Source organism: Macaca fascicularis, chromosome 6, assembly GCF_037993035.2.
Source record: "Macaca fascicularis isolate 582-1 chromosome 6, T2T-MFA8v1.1".
Taxonomy (NCBI): domain Eukaryota; kingdom Metazoa; phylum Chordata; class Mammalia; order Primates; family Cercopithecidae; genus Macaca; species Macaca fascicularis.
In genome coordinates, this window is record NC_088380.1 from 152631689 (window position 1) to 152651890 (window position 20202).

The following is a 20202-nucleotide window of genomic DNA, read 5'->3' on the forward strand; positions in this document are numbered from 1 at the left end:
AGCACAACAAGTACACTGTAATTTCTTCCATTAAAAAGAAAAAGAAAAAAAAAAACACTCCTAACCCTCTTAACCCCCTATCTTCACTATCTTCCTCCAGCTATATTCCAAGTCTCTGCTCCACTGATGCTTCTCAAAAGAGCTCCCTGTAATGTCTTGAGTCCATTCCAATCAGTATTTGCCCCCACCACTTCACTGAAGCTACTGTTGTCAAGGTCATCAATGACCAAATTGCTAAATCCAATAATTAATTCTTAATCCCCACCTTACTAAGCCTGTAGGCAGCGTTTCCTTGAAATACAGAGGGAGGAGTGGAGAGGAGAATGAGATGCAAATGCTCTTACATGTGTTGGATGCATGTTGAAAAGTCACTCCACTATATCACCAATCCCTCCTTATGGGAAAACAAAAGACAGTCTTACAGGGAGACTACACAGGCCCACAAAAGAGAGTTCAATTATCTGCAGAGTTTATGGTATTTTGTATCTGCCTTTTTCACCAGAGTAGCTGGAGACCAGATGTGACATACAAACCGCTAGCGTGGGTCCTGGGCCCTGTATCCTCAATCCACTCTGACCATCAGTTTCTCCCAGAGTGTATCTTTAAGCAGGATTTCATCTCCTGATTAAGTAACCTTGAAAGGCCAATGGTGTGTCCTGAAAGATTAAAGGCCCCACCACCTGCTACCTCTACTTGGGGCTGATTGGCTGAGTGACTTGTGTAAGAACAAATGCGACCTGCCCATTCCAAGGACATTGGGGCTTTCTGAAACGTGTGCCAGACTTGACAACATGAGCCTATAATCTTGTAGCTCTGAATCACAGCCGGTTTGCACAATAGTAATCTTACTTGCTGGGTCCTCTGAGGGAGAGAGAAGAAACTGTGAAACAATTGCTTTTAAATTGCTTGGCTTAACTGGGCAGGGACTTGAGGATGGAAATTTGCTGACAGACCTTAGAAGTTCATGACTTTATTTGGTCTTTAAGATGCCAAATATCTTACTAAAGAGCTTTTATAAGATATCAAATACCTTTTGTATCTTCAAAGGGAGGCACAATAGTTTAAACATGGTAGACATCCAATATATTCAGGTTGAATGAATGAATGAATGAATGAATGAATGAATGAATGAATGATTGTAAATGCTGCAAGATTTAAGTGAGACAGAACTCCAGCCCTGACCCTGTCTCTCTGCTTTTCTCACCTTCTTCATGTTGGTTCAGTTCCCACTTCTGACCATCCTGACCATCTCTCTATCAATGATATTTTGTATCCAGTCTTATAATTATCTGTATATGTAAACACTTCACTGTTACTGTGACGTTCTCAAGACTGGAGGAACTGTGTATATTATTCACTCTTCTCTATCCAGTGCTTAGTAAAATGCCTGACACCTAGTATATGTTGAAAAAACTCCCGAATGTACTTAATATAAAATATGACCTTGAACAAAATCCTTCCTGCCCCTGCAGCTCAGTTTTTCCACCAACGAAAACTGAAATGCAGGGGCAGAAACTGAGTGGGCCAAGACTGTCTCTAAAATCCAGCAACCTTACATTTGAGATGTGGGCTAGAGACACAAGCCAAGGCAGGGAATAGGGATATAGTTATTGAAACCAGGGTACAGAATGATAACTTGCAAGGAAAACAAAGCAAAATCTCAGAATAGATTCAAATATGTAAAATATCATGTATGATAAGTAAGTGTGGGTACTAAGGAGAAAAAATAAACTGGAGAAGAAGGATGAGAAGTGATGGCAGGGCAGGGGAGAGAGGAGCAGTGTTTAAATTTTTTAAAAGAGCTAAGGAAGACCTCTCTGAGAAAATTACATTAAAGCAGAAAAGTTGAAAGAAGAGGAGAAGCAAGTCATGCTCGTATTTGGAGGAGGATCATTCTGGGTAGAAGGAACGGCAGGTTCTAAGATCCTGAAACAGGCATTCTCCTGATACATTTCAGAACTGCAAGGAGGCCAGTATGGCTGTTGCAGAGTTCCTGAGATATAAGGTCAGAAAACATGGATCTAGGTCACACAGGGTCCTCCGGGCCATGGTAAAGATGTTGGCTTTATCTATATGAGATGGGAAGCCATTAAGAGTTTTGAGCAGAGGAGAGACATGATCTCAACTCTATATTTTAACAGAATCACTCTGGCTACTTACAGTTTGGAGAAGTGAATATGGGGAGGCAAAGTGAAGAAAAAGACCAATTAAGAGGTATGATATTTTACATATATACATATGTAAAATTTCCTCCCCTACTCCCACTCCTCACTAAACTCCACTCTTCCCTCTATATATAAATATAGATTCATGGTTCCCGGCTCATAACTCCCATAGCCCTTGCTACAGTCTTTTGCTATAATGTTGGGGGCACTTTAGGCCTCAGAAGCAGGCTTTTCTCTCTCTGACCTTCTTCTGACTTCCCTTCACCTGCCCAAGGCAGGACTCTAATCTTTCCTGGCTTTTCTGATTGATTTCTCATTCCAGAGAGCATCCTGCCCCATACCCTGCACGAAGAAATGCTGCACGGGAAGGCCACGAAGAATCTAGACAGATGGGCCTTACTAGGTTTCCTGACTCAGTCTGTTAGTATTAGATCATACCCTTTTTTAGCTAATCATATTTCTACCTGGTTGTCTTCAATCATGTCTATCCAATGGAGTCTTGCTAAGAGACCCAAAAGAACAGGGTTCAGAGAGCTCCCAGCTAGCCAAACATATGGAGATTTCTGGAGGATGGTGCACCCAGGGAGAGCATGGAAGCTCCACGCCTCTTCCCCTATACCTTGCCCTATGCATCTCTTCAGCTACATCCTTTGCACTATCCTTTATAATAAACTGGTAAATGGAAGTAAGTGTTTCCCTGAGTTCTATGAGCTGCTCTAGTAAATTAATTGAATCCAAAGAGAGGGTCATGGGAAGCCCGTCTTGAAGTGGGTGAGTCAGAAGTTCTGGAGGTCAGGACTTGCAACTAGCATCTGAATGGGGAACGGTGGGGACAGCGGAGTGATCTTGTGGGACTGGGTCCTCAACTTGTGGGATCTGAACTATCTCCAGGTAGTGTCAGAATTGAATTGGAGGACAACTAGCTGGTGTCCACTGCAGACCTGAGTGCTTGCTTGCTGTATGGGGAGAAACCACACACACATTTGCATGTGTGTTGCCAACCTTATTTGGTCTTTAAGATACCAAATGTCTTACAGAGATATTTCATCATACATGAAGGCCAAAAAATTACAGAAGAGCAGTTGTAGTGGTACTGTAGATAACAATATTATTAATAATAATAGTATGTATTAGTTTATTTAACTCTCACCACAACTGCCATTACTGAAGGAGGGCAGAGGAACTCGGGAGTTTCATACTGCCCTAGGCAACATGGTGAAACCCGGTCTCTACAAAATATAGAATGTCTTCTGTGTTGATGATTTTTGTGGTGAGAGCACAGGAAAAAATCACAATTTGAGCTTGTTCTCCCCTCAAGAGGCAATTGCCATAATCTAGATAAGAGGAAATGATGGCTGAGACCACAATGGTATCAGCGCAGGTAGTGATCAGTTTTTAGGTTCTGGATCCGTTGTGAAAGTAGAAATGGAAACGTGTGCTGAAAGATCAGAAGTGGGAAGAGGAAGAGCCAAGGTCCAGTCTGGTCACCACCTGGAGAAAGCCTGTCTGACTGTAGAGGGAACAAAAGCCAGATGTATTCATTTTCAAAGTGCCACAAATGGATGGCTTAAAAAACAGAAATTTATTGTCTCACAGCTCTGGATTCCAGAAGTCATAAATCAAGCTGTTGTTGGCAGGATGGATTCCTTCTGAGGGCTCTGAGGGAGAATCTGTCCCATGCCTCTCCCCTAGCTTCTAATAGCCCCAGGCATTTCTTAGCTTGTGGATGGTCTTCTTGTGACTTCACATTGTCTTCTCTCTATGCATGTCTGTTTTTGTGTCCAAATTTTTATAAGAACATTAGATTAAGAGCCACCCTAATGACCTCAACTGTTATACACAAAATTGTGTCCCTAAAATTTATATGTTGCAGTACTAACGCCCAGTACCTCAGGATGTGACTGTATTTAAAGACAGGAGCTTTGAAAGGGTAACTAGGTCACTAATGTAAAGTGAGGTCATATTGTTGGGCCCTAATAACCCATATGATTGGTGCCCTTATCAGAAGAAGAGCTGAGGACACAAACATGCACAGAAGGAAGACCATGTGAAGAAAGAGAGAGAAGAAGGCCACCAACAAGCCAAGGAGAAATCAATCCTGCTGATGCCTTCATCTCAGACTTTTGGGGTCCAGAACTGTGAAGAAATAAATTTCTTGTTATTTTAAGCCAAACAGTCTGTGGTACTTTGTTATGGACGCCCTAGCAAGCTAATACATCATTTTAACTTGATCATCTGATAAAACTTTCTTTCCAAACAAGACCACATTCATAGGCACTGGGGGTTAGGACTTCAACATCTTTTTGAAGGACACAATTTAACCAGTAATATCAGACACAAGCAGAGACGAAAGATGAAGAGAGATTCTGGAGGCATCGGACCTCCAGTTCTGGTCCCTGAATCCCATGAATTGCCATGTTTTCTGCAGCTCCTTCTTAGATTCTCTGAGCTTGGTCAGGATCCTTCCAGGAAATCTCCTTTTGTGCTTAGCTTAATTTGAGTTGAGTTTTCTAGCACTTTGAACTGAGACTCCTATCTAGTATGATGTGGAAGAAAAATTTAGCTGTTGTGAGTTCATGTGCCCAAAGAAAAAGAAGAGAAAAGGAAAGAAAAAAGACTATTTATTGCCCACTCTTTTTCCATCTCCAAATCGACCCAGCTCTTGAGATCTTTGAAAGTCGAGCTGCCTTTTACATTATGTTTTCAACTCTCCGTATTTACCCTATTCACCTTGATTGTTTGGAAATCCAATAAGAATTTTATTCATCTTGTTTGTTTGGTAAAATTGCATTCTTTAAGGCCAATTCGCCTCACCATATGAGTACAAAAGGGGACATTTTCTTTGTAATAGCAGGTAGCAATTAGTGGCATGCATTTTATTTTATCTTAATGGCATGCATTTTATTTCTTTTTTAAAAAAAATTTCACTGACTTGAAGCTCATAATGGCATGCATTTTAAAAGCATCTATTTAAGATGCTTCTTATCTGGGAAGACCAATTTTTAAAAAATGATCTCACAACAGACTGAAGGTCAAAAATTACAGAAGGCCAGTTGTGGTGGTACTGCAGGTAATAATAATAGTAATAATAAAACCAAAGGCATACAGAGAGAATTTCAGATGAAGTTTAACTTAGAAAGCGAAGGGATAACACACTGAGCCTCCAATGTGAGTAAGTTTAGCAAGTCCTTTCCTTTCCCACATATTTTTCCAGCAGGGGAAGCCATGAGCAGTCAGATACTGTAGGTTGGAATGGGTAGGAGAAGGGGAAAGGAGAGAAGGGGCAGGGAAGGAGGCAGCCATGAAGGGCCCCAGGGCAAAGGAAGAGTAAACTAACAGAAAAATAGCAAACTTAACAACTTTGACTTGGGCTAGTTATTACATTATTTTTCCAAAGGACTATCTGATTGATGAGATAAGCAGAAATGGCAATGTTATCAATGAAGTACAACCCAAGAATAATGACAGCTATCAAATAATAAATCTATTCCCAAACCCAAGTGCTATCTGAAGGGCTTTATGTAGACACTCAATCTTTACAACAATCTGAAGAAGTAGGTATTTGTCTCAGATTGGGTTCCTTGGAAACAGACTATGAGACAAGGAATTACATACAGAGATGAGGATGGGGGTACTTTAGGGAGATACACCCCTTAGGAAGTGAGGAATGGAGGGTTGGACAATAAGACAATCTGCTCCAAAATTTGGTTCCAGTTGAGGCCTCAACCGATCCTATAGAAATCCCTGGAGCTGGGGTATTAAGGTAAGGAGGCTGGGTGACAAGCCTCAGAAAGGAGCACAGCTTTGAGGAGGATGGAGAGCACAGACCCTGCAGAGGGGGCATGAGTGAAGTACTGCCACATTCATTACCATTATTATCCACAGTTCACAGACGAATAAACTGAAGCATGGAGGGGCTAATTAACTCATCCAAAGGGAGTAGACTCCCATTTCACTAAACTTTTATTTGCAAAGATGTAAACTAATAGGTTCAAAGTCAGTACTTGAAAACTGGAATGATTTGAAACCAGAACACACAAGAGTGTCCAGATTAAAGACATTGATGTTTCTTTAAAAAAGAAACTTCAGTCAGAAGAGGTGATGGCCACTATGAAATAATGGGAAAATAATAGGTAAACATGGATATTGGGGAAATTATACCTAGAAGTAGAAGATTCAGGCAAGGACTTTAGTTATTTTCCCATTGAAAAAATATTTATTTTCCTAAAATGGTCACATCAAGATTAATGAAGCCATTCTCATCTTAATCTGTTCCAGAATTAAAATAATAATAATAAAAGATTAACCAGGTGAGCTTGGTGGCTCACATCCATAATTCTAGCACTGTGGGAAACTGAGGAGGGCAGAGGAACTTGGGATTTCATATTGACCTAGGCAACATGGTGAAACTCAGTCTCTACAAAAAATAGAAAAATTAGCCAGACATGGTGGTATGCACCTGTAGTCCCAGCTGCTTGGGAGGTTGAAGTGGGAGGATCACCTGAGCCTGGAGAGGTCAAGGCTGCAGTGGCTGTGACTGTACCACTGCACTCCAGCCTGGGCAACACAGTGAGACCCTGTCTAAAAAAGAAAAAGATTGACCCATGCTGATGCACCTTCAGAGCAGTAAAACAAATAAGTGAATACATAAGATTAACCTCATTGATCATGTTGGAGCTTGAGATAAAACAAAAATTTTGAAAAAGATTTACCTCAAGCAACTGCCTGATTCCCGTCTTGGTCAGCTCACCAAACCAGCTGTTCTTATCAATGAGAATGTTACTAACTGGTACAGTAGTAATACTTCAGAATGAATAAAGTGGCTCCTGATTTTGCTTCAGCTTCCCAATATCCTTAGTGGCTATTGTGTGTGATATTATGCATTGATTGTATGCACTTGGTTTTCCTGCATCTACTCCTAAGACATAGACCCTCTCTTAGAAGTGAGACGAAACAGATGCTAAGCATGCCAGTCGAAGGGTTAACTCCTGAGAAGTTACAAACTTTCCTATGTCAAATGCACCCTACCATTATCCTTTCCCATGACCAGGCATGACAAACTTCCTTTTCTTTACTATAGCTATTGCCATTGTGTTATATGTGGTGACCAGGAAGTCAGGCCAGCCTGTAGTTCTGCATGAAATAATATTCCAGTGATGCTCGAACAATCTCCCTGAGACAACTGCTTATTCAACTGTTAAAGGATAGGAGATCATTCTTAGTCCCCTTAAGATGCTAATTAGTCCATCAACAGCTGTTTCCTTAACCTCGGAGCTGGAATAAAGGGAAAGCTTAAATGCCAAATTTTCTGGGCACAAATCTTAAAAGATTGATTCATCTACTACAACATATGATACCAAGCAGCCAAAATGTGCCCCTTGACCTGGGAATGAATTACAAATATCACAGCTTATGATCAATCAATAAAGGAGACTCCAAAAGAAAAGGTCAATCCCAACTGCCCTTCCAACACTCTTGGGACTAGATGGAGTCTACGGTCATGTTGCTGAGAGAGAGGGCAATTAAACAAGAAAGAAACTGATAGTGCCAGTTCCTAAGACAAATATTTCTAGGATTCAGAGACTTACGTAAAGTGGATAAATAATTCTTTGGTAGGTCTATTTACTCTCCACTCTATCTGCAGTATTTATTAAGCATTTTCTGTACACTTGGCTCAGAACATGTTAGAACATAAAAGTAAGGTATCATTTTCCTCTCAAAGAGTAGACTGGGAATTGTTGGTTATCTAGTCAGCATTCATTCTGCCTTCAAGTTTTTATCGTAGCCCTAATAAGCACTAGCACAGGGACCTGAAAGGAGGTTGACTCACTTCCAGCTTCCAAGGTGGGCCTGATTGATCCAGGGATAATCTCCACTCCCAGGGACTGGCAATAGAACAGGCATATGGCGCAGACTGGACCAATGAGACATGAAGAGAGGTTTACTGGGGGATTCTGGAAATTAGCTCCCCTCCCCCAGATATGAACAAGGAAATGCCCCAAGCTAAGGCTAGTAGACATCCTATGGGTAGATAGCCTTGGTTTGATGTCATCCCTGTGATGAGAGAAGCCAACAGCTGGGGAAAAGTTGGGCTTTCAGTGAACACTGTGGAGATCCTGGACCAACCACTCCTAAAAGACACACTCTTTTCATTGACCCATACAAACAAGTCCACTCTGTTTTTGAAGCTACTTCGAGTTGGAGTCTGTTACTTGCAACCTAAAGAATCCTAATTGGTCAAAAGTTAGCAGTCTATGTTTAGCTCCCCTGGAGATGTATTTTCTAAAATCAAGCCATAGCAGAAAATACTGTTGGAACTACGTTGCAAATTTCTGAAAGATGGGACTTGGTCTCACGTTTCTTTGTATCTCTAGCACTCAACAAATACCAAATGCTGAACACCTCATGCAATTCGGATAAGATAATGTGTAAGTAAGTGCTCTGGCAGTAGAAGCTGCTATTCAAATAAAATAATAAAGGAAATAAGTTCTTAATAATAACAGCTAACATTTATTGGGCACTTAATATGTGGCAGACACTGTTATTTGTGTAATTGCTTTGAGTAATTTATGTGTATTAGTTTATTTAACTCTCACCACAATTGCCAGGTATAGTTATTATCCATAGTTTACAGGTTAGGAAGCTGAGGCACAACACATTTACTAAGATATACAACAGTTTGCTTAAGATAAAAGGGCTCAGTAGTTAGATAATTAATGACTTACAAAAACAGAATCATAAAGTCTCATGCCTCAACCAATAGGACTTACCTAAGCCAGTTCATAACAAGATTGTGTTTCATCTTCTAGACAAAATAAGAGGGTGGAAAATACAGATTTGCTTAGTTTTTTACAACATTTTAATATGTCATGTTGATTTACAGATTCTTGGAAACCTATTTTTTTCATTTTGCTGCAGTCTAAAGGTTATTGTAGAAGCATTTAATAATACATACTTTTATTAGCCCAATCTGTTCTCTTTACTGTCTTACTAAAATTTATCTACTTGTTAACCTAGACATACTACGCCATGTATCTTTGTGCTAAAACCCCCTAATATTCAAATCTGTATTAGTCAGGGTTCCCCAGAAACACAGAATTAATAGGATATATAGAGATATACATAATAGGGATTTATTTTAGGGATAGGCTGGTATGGTTATAAAGGCCGAGAAGCCCAATGACCTGCTATCTGCAGCTATATGAGCATCCCTTAATCCATTTAAGTTGACACATAAAATTAACCATCGCATGCTCCCATCTTTATCTTACAACCAGTAGATATCCAAAATAGGTAGTATTTACTGTTGCTTCTTTCAATAAATATTTCCTGGGAGCCTACTCCATCCTAGGCATTTTTTTAGATGCTGAGCAATCATCAATGAACAAAACAGGTAGAGTTATTGCCCTTAAGGAGCTTACCTTCTAGTGAGGGAAACAGACACTAAACAAATCATCACACAGGTAAATACAAAATTACATATTTTGCCTTAAAAGAAAAACAAAAGGAATGCTGAGAGAAAATAAAGATGTATCTAATTCAGTTTCTGTGTGTGCCCACGGAGGACCCCTGAGGAAGTGACATTAAAAAGAGACTTGAAAGAAAAGACCCATAGATAGATGTCTTGTGTTTTTTCTTATCCAACTTCCATTCACATTCTTCTATAACCATAGCCCAAGTCTTCCTGGAGAAACTACTCTACCACATTCTCAGCCTCAGTGTTTTGGAGCTATTTCTTCCATCTCTGGCTGCTAGGGTGGGGCCAAGACCTAGGCTCAGCCAATCAGTGTATTCCATCTCCCTGACCACAGTAATGATTCTATTGATTCAGGGATGAGCATGTGACCTCTGTTGGGCCAATAACAGCAGCCAGTTTCCATTTAGAATCTTTGATCTAATCTATCAGGGAAGCAGATTATCTTCTTCACTGCACTGAGTCTTCTAAAGATACAACCTTGACACTAAAAGAAAAGAATGACATATAACTGAGAGACAGCTTAGTCAAGAAATATATCCTCTTGCCATCATTTAAGCCCTGATTTAAGTTCTGCCTGATCATATCCACCCATGAACTGTTCAGTCATGAATCATCACACATTCCCTTATACGTAAAGCATGGTAGTCATTAGTGCTAGGCATTTTTTTTTTCTTCTGGTTCTGCTCCTCTGGACATATGGTAGGACTGCACTTCCTCAGTCCTTGAAGTAGACATGGGACTTGGTTTGGCCAATGAAATGTGAGCGGATGTAACATATATCACTTTGAGGCAGAAGCCTTTAAGAGCTGGGGCACACTCCACCATGTTTTCCACCCCTGCCATGGCAATCAAATAGACTCCAAATGGTGGGGAGTCTGTCAGCCTAAAGATCCTAACAGAGCATGACAGGGGGCAGAGTTCCCCATCAACCAAGATGGAGAAATGAAAGCACTGACATTTTAGAGTTGTTCTTTACCGCAACATAACCTAGCTCATCCTGACTTGTATTTACCAGTTTCAAAGTTTTTCTGTCTTTAGAAACAGAAAAAGCCCTAACTCATATAATATGAGTACAAGGAAAATGGTGAAAAATAAAAGATAAAGCATTCCAGTAAAGAACTTATGTGAAGGGAAACAACTAAATTGGAGGAAGAAATGGAATTGGAGGTTGACATGGAGAAGACCTGTTTTGTGGCTATTGCAGTGGTCCAGGTGGTGTTGATTGTGTCTATAGTGTTAGAAAACATAGAAAAGAATGGATAGATTCAAACTTTATTTTAGAGAAAGAAAATGATAGGATATTATTTTTCTCTGCCAAAACCCATGGTTTCTCACTTTGACTTTAAGTTAAAACGTCAGGGGGCAGCATAAAAAAGGCATAAGCTGAGTAAGGAGACTCCAGTTCTGGGGTTAAGTTGGTTAATAAGTAGGATGTGACCTTGGACAAGTCTTTTGCCTCCTCAGACCTTCACTTCTTCAGCTCTGTGAGCAAGGGGGAGCTCACTCCTCCTACTTTCAGGGTGTCTCTCCTTTTCCTTTAAGCACTGACATTCTATGGAGGCTAATCACAGGAAGTTACCACATCAAAACTGTTGAATGGGATACATGTTCCTGACTCAATTAAGGAAATACAGGATGATAACACACAAGACCTTGCCATAGTCTGGTCAATTTGTGAATGAAGAGAGTAAAATAACAGTCAGTAACATGAGGACTAGAAGCTTTTGATTATGATTTTGTACTGGTAGTTTCTTTAACAAAAGCATCTGGAAAATGGCCAAGATGGTTTATGCGACACATGGTCAATGTGACTCACTCTGACTTGGATTCAGACAGACTCTTCTACATCAGATGCGTTCCTCTATATATAGCAATCTGAGATGCAGAAAAGGTACCCAGCAACATTTGACAAGGTGAACTTCACAGGCACTTTATCATAGCACTGTTCACTACAGCAGAAATTCCCAAAAAGTATACTTGAGGTGTTCTGACACAATACATGAACAAACATGTATTCTTAGTAGTTACTCCCTGATTTTGCATTTTTACCTACTGGAATGTTCATTAGCTTAATGTCACACCTGCCCCATTGGTGAGTTTGAAGGAATAACTAGATGTGGCCATCAGTGGATGAACAGATAAAGAAAATGTGGTTTATGTACACAGTGGAATACTATTCAGCCTTTAAAAAGAAGGAAATCCTGTCATTTGCAACAACATAAATGAAACTGGAGGACAATATGTTAAGTGAAATAACCCAGGGATAGGAACATAAATGCTGCATGATCACACTTATATGTGGAATCTTAAAAAGTTGAATTCATAGCAGAGTAGAATGGTGGCTAGCAGGGGCTAGGAGTGAGGGTAAGGATTAGGGCAATGTTGGTCAAAAAGTACAAAATTTGGCAACATACTGAAACCCCATCTCTACAAAAAATTTAAAAAATTAGCCTGGCATGGTGGTGCATGGCTGTAGTCCCAGCTACTTGGGAGGCTGAGGCAAGAGAATCACTTGAGCCAAGAAGCTCAAGGTTGTAGTGAGCCACGATCTCACCACTGTACTCCAGCCTCGGCAACAGAGTGAGATCTTGTCTCAATTTTTTTAATGCAAAATTTTAGTTAAGCAAGAGAAATAAGTTCAGGAGATCTATCATACAACAAGGTGACTATAGTTAATAACACTGTATTGTATACTTCAAAATTGCTGAGGGTAGATTTTAAGTGTTCACCACCACAAATAAATGATAAACATGCAAGGTAATACATATGTTAATTAGCTTGATTTAGCCATTCCACTACGTATGCATATTTCAAAACAACATATGGTACACCATACACATATCTCATTTTTATTTGACAATTAAAATAAGTTAATTCATTGATAATAATAATAAAATTGAGTATAGTAGCTCAGTCATTCACTCCTTGTACTTTTTGACTCTATCTCCTTCAGGGAGGACAAATTCTGCACTGTTCTTGGCTGTGAGATCAATAGCACTCCACTGCAGGGAAGACCTATGAGTGTACATGTCTGTCCACACCTGGAGTTTACTCTTAAGGAGCCCATAATTGTCCAGCACTTAAGCCGCATCCTCCAATTCAACTTTCACTAGTAATGAAGCTACTATTTTGAGCTCCACCTTCCTGATTCTCATCTCTCTGTCAGATGGTGCAGAACTTGAGTAAGGGAAAGTAACATTTATTGAGTCTATTCAAATCTCAATACTTATGTATTCATCTTAATGTGAACTGGAACAATATATGCCAGTTAATTAAACCCTACAATTTCACAGAGATTATTGCTTAATAGGAAGCTAAGAATTTTAAGAGGTTCAATTTAATTGATTAAATAAAATATTAAGAAAAGAACAATACAGGTGGTACAAAATTAGAAATTTGACAAATATGGCAAAAATATGAATTATGTGAATGACAGAAGTTTATGAATTACTATACAAAAGAGGAGAATTGATAGAAGGCATGTCTTAGCTCCATCCAGGAGTTTCATCACACCGAAAAGATTGTCAATTCAGGAGAAAGATTTGTAGCTGATGAAACCTTATAAAGTATAAAAAAGTATGGAATAGCAACATAGTAAGTTAAATTGGAAATATCAGTGTGAAATAATAAGCTTAAGTAGTATTTTTTCAACTCTGAGTGGCCTAACAGCCACATCAATAGCATTCTGGCTCAGCACACATTCTCATGTGCAACTCCCAGATCCCAGCTCCCGGACTTTACAATTATTTCCTGCTAAAAGGAAAAAGAATTCCTTGGAGAATAGCTAATTTCATTATTTAAGATGGAAATAAATCAGAACATTTCTTCAATCTTCTATTGTTGCCAAAAAGCAAGAATATTTTCAAGAACATCAGGGACAGTGGTTAAAGAATAAGGGAGCCAGCATACAGGGCGCCCCCACTAACTATATGGTGACAATTTTTAAAAATAAAATTTGCCTTATAAAAAGAAAGCACATATGCCCCCAAAAAAGTAAAATGTAGGCCCAGGTCAAAAATATAGAACTTTGCTGCCCACCTCATAAGCCCCTTCCATGAGCCTCATGCCAACCACATCCCCATTTCTTTCTGCATATCGTCACTCTAATAGTAATGACATCATTGTCGTTTTATAGTATTATCACCCGAATGTGCACTCCTAAACACTATAGTTTAGCCTCTCCAATTTTTTTAAAACAATGATATGCCTTTCAAGATTAAGTTACAATGTGAGCATCAAAATCACTCTTCCCACCACCATCATCATTACCACCACCATCATCATCATGAATTATAGGAAAAAGGTGAGTCTTATCAAAGGCCATGCATTCAAAATAACTCAAAACAGAAATGTGTTAATATGAAGTCTGTGCAAAAGGTCATTGTAATAGAAAACAGTGAATATAATAGAGCACACTTATTTTCTTACTGATTTTAACAATGAAGAGGGCTTGATATTTCTTCCATTAACTTTATGTGTTTATGACACACAGTCATCTGTCTCTCTATGTCTGTTTAAGGAGAATAAATGTTGGGAACTGCAAGCCAAAAACACTATTCAGTTTGAGTGAATACCTACAATAACCCACCAGAAAGACGGTTTTGCAGTGTTTGCCAGTGTAATGAATTACCAGACAATCTACAGAGGAAGGCTAACTACTCAGACTCAATCCTCAAGTCCTAGGAGATTAAATCTCAGTGCTAATAAGGAAGTTGTCTGTTTTTAATGCTAAGAGACCAAATCGATATTTGATTATGACAGGAGAATCAGTTATGTAAGAACAGCCAAGTGATAATTACAAAAACAATTTCAGGGGTAGATAGTAGGTTGCAAAATTAAACCCTAGGCGTAAGATAAGGCCTGAAATAGTCTTGCTGACATAACAGATATCATTGAACTATAGAAAAGCTTACTATAAAAAGGTGGTTTAGGTTAGAATCACCTTGGGAGAAGCAACAAATCTAACCAAGAATTAATCAGTCAATAAACCAAGTCCTGCAATCTAGGCTGTTCTGATAAGATAATCTTTTCTTTGGGCCTTCTAAAAATTGTGTGACCCCAGAAAGAAATAAAAATAATAACACTGAAATCCTGAGGGTATATCAAAACAAGCATAGAAAAACAAGCACAGAAATAAGAAAAGCATCAAACCCATGATATTGATGCCTTAAAGTAAATTTATGTGAAACCACAGCAATATGTTCTGTAGTCTTTGTTTCTATCTGTTTGCGAATTATGGTTTTGAAGTGTTTGAAAGGGTTAGCCATTCCAAATATCTAACTGCAGTTTGTTTAAATTGTTTACGGTGGTTTTCTTAATAAATTTGTGATCAGTGTTTAAAGGCCCCAAGAAAAATTGGTTATTAGTTTTTGGTGTTCGATTTATGAGCTTAATAAATTGAGCATTAAACAAAGAACAAATGGTTGCTAGTATTCTTCTCCATGAGAAAAACCTTCAGATATATAAGGCTCCATCAACAAAGACCTAGACAGAAGATGGTCTTACCTTGTACTGGTTATCTATTCTTATGTAACAAATCATCCCAAAATGTATTGGCTCAAAACAGCATTTATTATCTCACCGTTTTGTATCCCACAGGTCAGAGATCTGGGCACGGCTTAGCAGAGTGGTTCTGACTCTAGGTCTCTGATGGGCTGCAATTAAGTTGTCAGCTGTGGTTGCAGTCATCTCAAGCTCAACTGGGGAAAGACCCTCTTCCAAGCTCACTCATGTGGCTGTTGGCAGAATTCCATTCCCAGCAGGCTGCTGACTGAGGGCCTCAGTTCCTTGCTGGCAGTTGGCTGGAAGCCATCTTCTGCTCCTTGCTGCATGGACCTCTCCATAAGGCACCTTGCAACATGGCAGTTGGCCTCAACAGGTGAGCAAGCAAAAAGCCAGAGAAAGAGTCATAGTCTTTGACAACTCCATCTTTGAAGTGACATCGCATCACTTTTGCCATATCCTATTGTTAGAAGTAAGTCACTTGGTCCAGTCCACACTCAAGGGAAAGGGATTACACAGGCCAGGAATACCAGGAGGTGGGGATCATTGGGAGGCATTTTAGAAGCTGTCCACTGGTGAAATTTTCACAAGGCATTGGCCCATAATACAACAATACACTGAGGGCTCTGTATATGCAATTAAATGTCATGTCTCTGCAAACACCAAACCACCACATATTTATAGAACACCTTCTATGCACCAAGCACAGTGTAGATGCTGGGGACACAGTGATGCATGGCCACAGTTCCTGTCCTCAAGAAGCTCAAAGTTGAATGAGGGAGACCAACAATGAAAGGAGAGTTAACCAATCTTTATTCTCTTCCCCTCATATGGATGTATTATTTTATTTTGCAAATGTTTGTTTAATTCTCTAATTCCCTGTAAGACCATGATGTCCTTGAGAGAAGATACTATGTCTCTTTCATCTGTGTGACTGCTTATGACTTACACATGGCCTGATACATAGGAGGCCTTCAAAAATTATAACACTTTGAACCTAAGAAAGCAGGCATGGTCAATTATCTATCAGTCATCTACACCTTAGTGTGAATTAATGGTCCTAATCTTCTGGGAAATAATCACTGATGGAGGCAAATGTGTCTGGGAGCTGGATAAAAGAGATGCTAAGGGGACTATCCACAGAGGAAACTCATAGTGTGAAAGGAGATAAACATAGATTTTAGTTTTGTCAAGGTCTGATTTAACTGTCCCTTTCCTCCCTCCTTTCCCCAACTCTCGAGCAATAAGGAAGTTCTACTGTATTATGTTTCTAGGTCTTTTCTTCTCTTGGTTTTATGTGTTCTTTAACACAGGCAGTAATTATATGCCATAATTTTGACACTGACATAACTCCATTTCTCTCTCACATAATTGCATGAATGTGACTCTCTATAATTATTGTGTTTAATTAGAAAATGAGGAGATGCAACTAATGAGGACAGGTGATTAAAAAACAACTGCGAACATTTCTTTCAAATTTACCTTTAGCATAAAATTCACTCCGATTAAGCTCTAGTGAACCACAGAATTTTTTTTATAAATGTTGCCAGCACTCATCTAAATGAATATATTACCAGAGCAATTCATATTTGTAGAAGAGTTAAACTAGGAAAACATCATCTTACCTATGAACTGAAGTTTAAATGATGTCTTTGGCCAGTTTAATTTGGAAAAGTAAAGTACGGATCACAAAGTAAATAGTTAACTCTGTTTTCAAAAATTTTTAAATGTACTATGCTATCTTCAGCAGGGATCTTACCTGGAAACCAAAATGAAAACAAGGAAGAAAAAGTAGAGTTGCTATAGGAGCAAAGGTTTAAGGCCTATGGACTCTGCCCTTCCCGCTGCACAGAGCCCCTTAGGCAGGTAGGGAGGGGAACATATTGCCATTTCAAACCACAAGTGTCCTTCAAGGAGGGTGGGGTCTGTGAAAAAGAAGTTTCCTGGTCTCTACAGATCTTTGTGTGTGAAGAGTAGATAAGCCTTGAGGCTGAGCCACAGTTGGAAATAGGAGCCATAAAGATGAGTCATTCTGGCAACAGAGTAAGAAGAATAAGGGTCAGCTGGGATGGGAAGGCAGGGAGGGAAGGAGGAACCAGAAGAAGGATGCTAAGTGGCTGGCACAGTCTACAGAAGTCTTGTGAAGTCCTCTCATTACTATGATGCAGTATCAGTCCCCTAGGTAGATCCCCAGTTTCAGTACAGTTACACCCACAAAGGCCTAGTAAGGCAAGATGTTTGTGAGGATCACAGAAAGGACCTGTGTATTTACTCTGGCTGAGCATGGCATGGAAAGGAACAGTATGAGTGAGACTAAGAGATGGTCAATAAACTGAATTAATTCAACTTTAAGACGATTTAGGAGCCGGTTAAGTGTGAACTGCTTAGAGCAATGCCTTGCTTGCAGTTAAGGCTAATAGGTGCTTGATAATTTAAATAAAAGCATACATACATTCTGTAACAAACACAGCCCCCAAACCAGGCCAATCTAACTTGACCTCAAGCAGACGAATGAAAGTTACTGGACTAAGTAGCAAAGGGTAGCAATAGTGTCCTCCCCAAACTGTGGGGCCAAATTCAGTTACTATGCCAACTAGAGGCCCAAGACTGTAATTTCATTAACGATAAGTACTAAATCCTTTTTCATCTTTGTCTTATGAGGACCTAGTACAAATGCCCAGAACATAGTAGAAATCTAACAAAAAAGTATTCAATGAATAAATGAATGAATAAATGTTACATTTTTAAGACGTGTATTTATTAAATTTTTTTTAGCTTTCTAAGGATATAGTATTATTTTAATCACAGCATCATGATGATATTTTTTTAACCTTCGTGTTTGCTTCTAGCTCTGAAAGGATTCTTGTAGTCTTAGTGGAGTACCAGTTGGCTAACCTTGTTTAAACTTACCCCTAACCCTGCCCAACCCACTGGCAAATACTTACAGTTCACAAATCAGGAAGTGGATATTTTAGTGCAAACTTGTCTCCAGTAATAGGCAAAGAACTCAGGTATGTATGTTTTGCATACAAGGGGTCACAGCAATATTCCTGAGTTCAAAGGACGGTAGAGCTTATGGTTCTATCTTCACAATATATCCATAGTCCGACCACTTTTTATCACGTCCACTGATACCACACTGGCACCATTAGCTGCCACCAAGATTACTGCAATATCTCCTAGCTGGCCTCCCATTTCTGCCCTTGCCAGTGGTGTCTCCTCTCAAGACAGCAGCCCGAGTGGCCTGTTAAAACATAAATCATCAGACCATGACCCTCCTCTGCTCCAGTCAATGTCCAATCAAGAAAACAGAAACCATTCCAGATATTTCCAACAGAGGAAATACAGGGAACTGGTTACAAAGATTTGTGATTGCAGGTAGCCAACTACCACCCCTAGGAAGGAGGAACAAAAAGGAAAATGGTGTTACAGCGAGCCCACAACCAGAGTCACTAAAGCAGCTACCGGTGGAAGCAAGCAGCCGGCCAGCATTTCCAGCTGCTGCTGCTCCTACAGCTGCCCTACGGGAAGGCTGCCGGGAACCCGTTTCAAAAAAAGGAAGGCTCTTCCTCTCCTCTCCCAGCGTCCTGGCGCACCTAACAGGAAGCCAGCGGGCAAGGGGGTCTGGGAAGTGCAGTTTGCAGTTCTCCTGCCCCAGCAGCAAGGGGGCGGGGGATTGAAAGGGAGTGAGGAGGGCTGTAACAGAAAACAGGCTCTATCCACAGCAGGCCCTCACTCAGAGTAAAACCCGAGTTCTCATGGTGGCTTCAGAGCGAGGCGCCCCTGCCGTGACACACAAGAACCTTCCCTTCCGACGTCATCCCCGCTGCTGTCGCATGCTCACCCAGACCAGCCACGGGGGCTCCTTCCCTACTCTTCAAAGGTGCGGGCGCTCTTCTTCCCGAGTCTAGCATTTGCTGTTTCCTCTGCCTGGGATAGTCTTACTCCAGACACCTTCCCAGCTCGCTCCCTCAACTCCTTTAGGCCTTTCTTTAAATGACACCTTTTCTTATTTTTTATTTTTATTTTTAGTTTGTAGTCCTAGACATCAATCTCAACCTGATAAATGGCACCTTTTCAAGAAGCCTCCCTGCAAGCTAATTTAAAAATTGCAACCTTTTGGGTTTTTTTGTTTTGTTTTGTTTTTTACACGGAGTTTCGCTTTTGTTGCCCAGGCTGGAGTGCAATGGCACAATCTTGGCTCACTGCAACCTCCACCTCCCGGGTTCAAGCGATTCTCCTGCCTCGCCCTCCCAAGTAGCTGGTATTACAGGCATGTGCCACCACGTCTGGCTATTTTTTTGTATTTAGTAGAGACGGGGGTTTCACCATGTTGGTCAGGCCAGTCTCGAACGCCTCAGCCTCCCAAAGTGCTGGGATTACAGGCATGAGCCACCACGCCCGACCAAAAATTGCAACCTGATCTAGTCCTCCATCCTCCTTAGTGTTTTCTTTTTTACTTCAGAAAAGGGATAAATCCTCTTATCCTTTTTTTTTTTTTTTTTTTTTTTTGAGACAGAGTATCACTCTATTGCACAGCCTGGAGCCTAAGGGCGCCATCTTGGCTCACTGCAACCTCCGCCTCCTGGATTCAAGCGATTCTCCTGGCTCAGCTTCCCGAGTAGCTGGGATTACAGGTGCCTGCCACCATGCCCAGCTAATTTTTGTATTTTTAGTAGAGACGGGGTTTCACCATGCTGGTCAGGCTGGTCTCCATCTCCCGACCTTGGGCGATCCGCCCGCCTCGGCCTCCCAAAGTGCTGGGATTACAGGTGTGAGCCACTGCGCCCAGCCTTTTATCCTTTTTAACACTATATTTTACATATGTGTGTGTATGTATGTATGTAATTTATGTGTTATATATATAGCTTATTATATATAAATATATATATTTTGTTCTATAGGCTATATTTATTGCATAAACATATATATTATTTCATAAATCTATATATTTAGTTGTCTACATTCCTTCACCAAAATGTAAGCTTGCAGGAGCATTTAGTTTGTCTATGATTCGTCCTCGGTGCTCCATAAATACTTGTGGATAGTCAACAATAA